The following is an 8,405-nucleotide window of genomic DNA, read 5'->3' as shown; positions in this document are numbered from 1 at the left end:
TTTGGCATAAGAAGAATTATTCTCATTAATAGTAATTTGAGCAGGATTATTATCAAGAATTTGAACATGGTAAACAAGTTGCATATTAAGGAAATTGTTTTTGGTAAGCCTATCATAACTATGACAAGTTTCATAAGGATAGTTAGAACCTATATCATAGCATTCTTTATAATAATCATTAGGGATCGGAGGCACATTGTCATCATTTTCAGAATTAATTTCCCAGAGATTTGCAATATCAAGAGTAGTGTGCTCATTCAAATCATGATTGCTAATGTATGTAAAGGGCATAGGAAGATCATCATATTCAGATTCATTATCACAATAATCATTTGGAGCAACATACTTACGGTTACCTATTGTTATCTCATATACGCGGGGATATGATGTTACCTCTTTCTTTTTATTCTCCTTCTTCTTCTTCTTCTTCTTCTTCGTTCCCTTCTTCTTCTTCTCCTTCTCTTCCTTCTCATCATTCCCTTCTTCAGGAGGGAGAGGCTTGAAGGGTGGCTTGTCCGCATAACCTGATTTACTTTCAGAAACAATAGAAGAAACTTGGGAGGATCCCTCCTTTTCATTAATTAGTTGAAAACACACAGCGGTCCTATCATATTTTGGCAAGGTGTCATCTTCTAAAATATTTTGTATGTAAGTATTTGTATAGCTATTATCAATGCAATAAGAAAAACACCCATGCAGGACATCATCAATATCAAGATCACTCATATGTAACAAAGAGATTTTTCTCGGCAGTTCTTCACACCCCAAAAATAAAGTAAGTTCATCATGCTGATTAGGAGTAATTTCATCATCACAATACAAATTTGCAGCACTCATTGGGTTCAAAATATCACTGGAGGAACATTGAAAATTAAAATGACCCACTTCATGGCAAACTTCACAAATAAAAGGGTAGAGGGCACAAACTTTTTTACCAAGATCATCTAGAGCCCTAAACCACTTTCTAGTTTTTTCATTAGCATGATGGATGCAATATTCATCTTTGATTTGATTAATTCCACAAGGTCTATGTATTCCACAAAAATTAACATGCTTATAGGAAATAGCATTCTTAGGAGTTTGAGCATGCTTATTGCAATAATTAACAACAATTTCATTCTTCATGCAAGCCTCTTTAAAAGGTTCATGATACTTATCAAAATTATTTTTAGGCAATTCGAAATGAGAAGCAAAGGCTTTATAAAGATTTGCAGCAACTTGAGAGTCAAGACCATAAGTAGCACTCATATTTCGAAATTCATCGGTATCCATAAAAGCTTCAATGCATTCATAATCATAATTTATGCCTGACTCTTTACCTTCATTGTTCTCCCATCCTTCAGCGTTGTCCTCAATCCGATCAAGGAGGTCCCACCTAGCTTCAACCTCCTTGCTTGTGAAAGATCCCTCCGAACACGCGTCCGGATAGTCCTTGTGTTGTCCCGAAAGCCTCGCATAAAAATTGTTAACAATAACATTACGGGGAGCTCATGAATGGGACATTTGAGCATTAGTGATTTCAATCTCCCCCACGCTTGAGAAATACTCTCTCCATCACGAGGATAAAAGTTATAAATATAATTCCTATCAATATGCACTTCATGCGGAGGATAAAATTTAGAATAAAAGAGAGATGCAATTTCCTCCCAACCAAGAGAATGCCTATTCTCCAACAATTTATACCAATGCGCTGCTTTACTGCAGACAAGAAACGAGAATAGCTTCTTCCTCACTTCATCCATAGATATACCTGCACACTTGAATAACCCACATAATTCGTGCAACAACAGTAAATGATCTCTAGGATGGACGGTTCCATCCCCTTTATAGTGGTTGTCCATAACACGTTCAATAATTTTCATGGGTATTTTATACGGAATACTTTCAGCAGGTGGATTTAAAATATCGAAGCATTATTAGAGTTATCGCATATGGGAGATAAAGCATTATCGGAACAAATTTTCTCCCTAAAGATGGGAAGCTAAAAAGACCACAAAAACTAGCTTCCCCAAGCTTAGACTTCTTCATAGCATTAGCAGTAATTGCATTCATACTAATAACATCGCTACTAACATGCAAATAAGGTTCCATAGGTTTTTTAATTTTCGCATCAAACAATTCTAAATCAGGAAAAAGATTAAAAAGCTCACTAAATTTTTTGTTGTTTTCCATTATGCCTAACTAGTGTAAACAAGAAACAAAAAGTTGCAATTGCAGGATCTAAAGGAAATAGCTTCGAGTACTTACAATGACGGAAAATAGCTTGGTAGCCGAGGTCCGAGTGTGAGTACCTTTTACCTTTCCTCCCCGGCAACGGCGCCAGAAAAGTGCTTGATGTCTACGTTCCCCCTCCTTTCCTGTAGACAGTGTTGGGCCTCCAAGTGCGGAGGTTTGTAGAACAGCAGCAAGTTTCCCTTAAGTGGATACCCAAGGTTTATCGAACTCAGGGAGGAAGAGGTCAAAGATATCCCTCTCATGCAACCCTGCAACCACAAAGCAAGAAGTCTCTTGTGTCCCCAACACACCAAATAGGTGCACTAGTTCGGCGAAGAGATAGTGAAATACAGGTGGTATGAATATATATGAGCAGTAGCAACGGTGCCAGAAAATAGCTTGCTGGCGTGTAGTTGATGGTGGTAGTATTGCAGCAGTAGTAACACAGTAAAACCGTAAACAAGCAGTAGTAACTCAGCAGTATTTAGGAACAAGGCCTAGGGATTACACTTTCACTAGTGGACACTCTCATCATTGATCACATAACAGAACAGATAAATGCATACTCTACACTTTTGTTGGATGATGAACACATTGCGTAGGATTACACGAACCCTCAATGCCGGAGTTAACAAGCTCCACAATAATGCTCATGTTTTAGTAACCTTTAGTGTAAGATAGATCAACAGACTAAACCAAGTACTAGCATAGCATGCACACCGTAACCTTCATGCATATGTAGGAGGAATAGATCACATCAATATTATCATAGCAATAGTTAACTTCATAATCTACAAGAGATCATAATCATAGCATAAACCAAGTACTAACACGGTGCACCCACTGTCGCCTTTACACACGTGCAGGGAGGAATAGAACTACTTTAATAACATCACTAGAGTAGCACATAGATAGTAGTGATACAAACTCATATGAATCTCAATGAGATCATTGTATTGAAGTACATGGAAGAGAGATGAACCACATAGCTACCGGTACAGCCCCGAGCCTCGATGGAGAACTACTCCCTCCTCATGGGAGCAGCAGCGGTGATGAAGATGGAGGTGGAGATGGCAGCGGTGTCGATGGAGATGGCAGCGGCGTCGATGGAGAAGCCTTCCGGGGGCACTTCCCCGTTCCGGCAGGGTGCCGGAACAGAGTTCTGTCCCCCGAATTGGATTTTCGTGACGGTGGCGGCGCCCCTGGAGTCTTTCTGGAGTTTCGTCAATTGGTACTGTGTTTTTAGGTCGAAAGGGGTTATATAGGCGAAGAGGCGGCGCAGGAGGGTCGACAGGGTGGCCTCACCCTAGGCCGGCGCGGCCAGAGGCCAGCCCGCGCGGCCCTATGGTGTGGGGCCCCCCTGGCCCCTCTCCGACTCTTCTTCGGTGTTCTGGAGCCTTCCGGGAAAAATAGGAGGTTTGGCGTTGATTTCGTCCAATTCCGAGAATATTGCCCAAACAGCCTTTCTGGAACCAAAAACAGCAGAAAACAGCAACTGGCACTTCGGCATCTTGTTAATAGGTTAGTTCCAGAAAATGCACGAATATGACATAAAGTGTGCATAAAACATGTAGATAACATCAATAATGTGGCATGGAACATAAGAAATTATCGATACGTTGGAGACGTATCAGTCGTCTGGAGTTCTTTTCCTGAAAACACAACCAGCACAACTATCCAGGTATGCCCTAGACTCAATGGTTAGTCCACTATAAAATATATCAAGTAAATCATGCTTTTCTAAATCATGATCAGGCAAAGCTCTAATAAGAGAGCAAAATCTCGCCCAAGCCTCAGGCAATTTCTCCTCATCTCCCTGATCAAAATTATAAACTCTCTGCAAAGCAGCATGTTGAGCGCTAGCAGGAAAGTATTTGCGGAAGAAAACCTCAAGCAATTCTTTCGGACTTTTAATAGAATTAGGTGGCAAATTATTATACCAAGTTTTAGCGTCATCCTTCAATGAGAATGGAAATATTTTAGCAACAAAGTAAGTACGCTTCTTAACATCATCAGAAAACAAGCTACTCAAAGTGGATAACTCGAGTCATGTGTTCAACGAGCACTTTCTTTTTCAGTACCACAAAAAGGTGTTTTTTCAACAATAGCTATATGAGATAGATCAATAGAAAAATCATAATCTTTATCCCTAATGTTTATAGGAGATGTGGCAAATTTAGGATCGGGAGACAGCTTTATATCTAACAGATGTGTTCTGCAAGCAACTTTTTAATTTTTCTTGCATCAGTAGTAGCATGGCATTTTTCAATAAAATCATCATCAAGTTCCACATAATCTTCATCAAAATCATCACTAGAGTATTCAAGTTCGGGTGAATTAACGAGTGTAGTAACATTAGGAGTTTCGAGTATTTTCAATTTGTCTAGATTTAGCAATTCTAGCATCTAGAAAAGATCCCAATGAACCACTATCATCAAGCACAGCGAAACATTATCAATATTATGAGAGTGTTCAGATTCAGCAGATGTACCCGCATGCGAAGCATGTGGCGGTGAAACAAGTTTATCAATCACGGATGGTGAATCAAGTGTAGCGGAGGTACTCGAATTGTACCTTTTCTTGTAGTGGATGGTAATATGGCGATCTTAGTATCGCGAGGTTTACCCATGATGGAGAATTTGCAGCGAACAATATTAATCCAAGTGAACTTCCAAATAAAGCTATGCTCCCCGGCAACGGCGCCGGAAAATAGTCTTGATGACCCACAAGTATAGGGGATCGCAACAGTCTTCGAGGAAGTATTACCCAATTTATTGATTCGACACAAGGGGAGACAAAGAATACTTGGAAGCCTTAACAACGGAGTTGTCGGTTCAGTTGCACTGGAAACAGACTTGCTCGCAAGAGTTTATCGAGAGTAACAGTTTTATAGCAATAGCGATAGTGAAATAACAGCAGCAGAGTAACAAAGACAGCGAGTAGTGATTTTAGTAAACAGCAGGATTAAAATACTGTAGGCACGGGGACGGATGACGGGCGTTTCATGGATGAGAGAAACTCATGTAACAATCATAGCAGGGCATTTGCGGATAATAATAAAACGGTGTCCAAGTACTAATCAATCAATAGGCATGTGTTCCAATTATAGTCGTACGTGCTCGCAATGAGAAACTTGCACAACATCTTTTGTCCTACCAGCCGGTGGCAGCCGGGCCTCAAGGGAAACTACTTGGATATTAAGGTACTCCTTTTAATAGAGTACCGGAGCAAAGCATTAACACTCCGTGAACACATGTGATCCTCACGTTACGCCATTCCCTCCGGTTGTCCCGATTTCGTCACTTCGGGGCCATTGGTTCCGGACAGCAACATGTGTATACAACTTGCAGGTAAGACCATAAACAATGAATATCATGATGAAATAATAACATGTTCAGATCTGAGATCATGGCACTCGGGCCCTAGTGACAAGCATTAAGCATAACAAGTTGCAACAATATCATAAAAGTACCATCTACGGACACTAGGCACTATGCCCTAACAATCTTATGCTATTACATGACCAATCTCATCCAATCCCTACCATCCCCTTCGGCCTACAGCGGGGGAATTACTCACACATGGATGGGGGAAACATTGCTGGTTGATGGAGAGGCGTTGGCGGTGATGGCGGTGATGATCTCCTCCAATTCCCGTCCCGGCGGAGTGCCGAACGGAGACTTCGGCTCCCGCGACGGAGTTTCGCGATGTGGCGGCGTTCGGAGGGTTTCGGCGACTTCGACTTCTCCCCGTGCGTTTTAGGTCGAGGCGAATAAGTAGTCCGAAGGGGGCGTCGGAGGCCGGCCGAGGGGCCACACCACCTGGCCGCGCGGGCCCCCACGGGCCGCGCCACCAGGTGGTGTGGGGCCCTCGGGCCTCCACTTCAAGTGCCCTTCGGCTCCGTTAGTTTCCTGGGAAAATAGGGCCTTCCGCATAAATTCCGAGGTTTTTCCCGAAAGTTGGATTTCGCACAAAAACGAGACACCAGAGCAGTTCTGCTGAAAACAGCGTTAGTCCGTGTTAGTTGCATCCAAAATACACAAATTAGAGGTCAAACAATAGCAAAAGTGTTCGGGAAAGTAGATACGTTTTGGACGTATCAGTTTTCTTCGGGGTTTTTTCTTCGGTTGTGGAGAAGATGATGGGACAGGAGAGGCGGTTGCAGTGAGCCAGTGAGAACGTGCGTCGAGGGAGAGAAAGAGGGGCTCTATAAAGACGAAGGTGGCGTGTACCGCAACACGCGTCCGCTATGCACGGCTGCAGCGTGCACCGCTACACGAGTCTAACCACGGGACGTTTGGTGTACTCAGTTATAACCTCAGGCCTTATACAAAAATTTTATCTGTACTCAGTTTTCCCCTCGAGGACTTAGACCGGCAAGTGCAATATACTCAGTTTTACCCTCAAGTGGCTGGTCAACAGAGAGTCAACAAATGAGATTAACATAGCTAATTGAGTCATTTCATGCGCAAAAAAATCCAAAAAATAAAAACATAGTGGCAACTACTCATGGAGTCTTCCTACGCAACCTGCCACCTAGAAAACCTTAACAAACATATATAAATCAAGTTTTACCACAAATTGCCACTTCTCAGAATCACTAGTGTAGCTATGAAGATGATTGGTTTTCCACCCAAACCCCTTTGCAAAACATCTTTCGCAAAACATAGTTTGTCTAAATGATGCCATAATTATCACACTCATGTATATTTGAATTGCAAATAATTTGATGTAGCCCAATATGAATTATATTGTACAAAACACACATTTTTCATTTTGTAATTCTTTTGTTTGAATCCCTTAGTCTATTTACTATTTATGTGCCCTTGGATTCTTAGTACTACTCAGTTTTGCCCTCAAGTACTGTCACAAATGCTCGAGAAGCCCAAACTTATCCCGATTGGTTGAGCCGTTGTCACACGGATCGACTCCACGAACCGTTGATCCACTGATCTAACGGGCAGTATACCCCTATCCGTCTCTTCGTGGCAACCTCTCTCTCTCTCTCTCTCTCTCTCTCTCTCTCTTCGTGGCCACCCCTCTCTCTCTCTCTGTCGGTGGAGAATGCCCACCCCTCTATTTATGTGCAATAACGAGTTTGCCACTTAATATAGTTTGGGATATAGTATTGGTATAAACATGAGGCATACATATTTGCATATTTCGGTGATTGCATTATTTGTCACCCCTCTAACAATTATCAACTATCTTTAGCTGTCCTTTTCTTTTAGGGAATATAGTTTGGGATATAGTATTGGTATTTTGAAACGGCCTAAAAGTGGTATAATTTTGTTATAAACATGAGGCATACATATTTGCGGATTTCGGTGATTGCTATCAACTATATTTAGCTGTCCTTTTCTTTTAGGGAATATAGTTTGGGATACAGTATTGGTATTTTGAAACGGCCTAAAAGTGGTATAATTTTGTTATAAACATGAGGCATACATATTTGCGGATTTCGGTGATTGCATTATTTGTCACCACTCTAACAATTATCAACTATCTTTAGCTGTCCTTTTCTTTTAGGGAATATAGTTTGGGATATTGTATTGGTATTTTGAAGGGACCCTATTTTGAAAGGGATCCCATTTTGAAACGGCCTAAAAGTGGTATAATTTTGTTATAAACATGAGGCATACATATTTGCGGATTTCGGTGATTGCATTATTTGTCACCACTCTAACAATTATCAACTATCTTTAGCTGTCCTTTTCTTTTAGGGAATATAGTTTGGGATATTGTATTGGTATTTTGAAGGGACCCTATTTTGAAAGGGATCCCATTTTGAAACGGCCTAAAAGTGGTATAATTTTTTTATAAACATGAGGCATACATATTTGCGGATTTCGGTGATTGCATTATTTGTCACCCCTCTAACAATTATCAACTATCTTTAGCTTTCCTTTTCTTTTAGGGAATATAGTTGGTAATTTCGGTGAATGCACACACTAACTTTGAAAACAACTACAAGTACATGTAACTGAATAATGGATTTGTAAGGTATCCCTTGTAACAACTTCTAGCGCTTGGTGAGCAATGATAAGAATCCAATCGTAATTATACAACAAAAAAAAAACCAGCCATCAGGTTAGCTTGCTTCTTCAACTCGATCAGCTGCCTTAACTGCTGGTTCATTTTCTTCAGTTCTCCCTTCACTTCCACCCGTTCTGCATTGGGAGCATTAGGCA

The sequence above is a fragment of the Lolium rigidum genome, chromosome 7 (genome assembly GCF_022539505.1).
Source record: "Lolium rigidum isolate FL_2022 chromosome 7, APGP_CSIRO_Lrig_0.1, whole genome shotgun sequence".
NCBI classification, from domain to species: Eukaryota; Viridiplantae; Streptophyta; class Magnoliopsida; order Poales; family Poaceae; genus Lolium; species Lolium rigidum.
Note: the sequence above shows the minus strand (reverse complement) of the source record.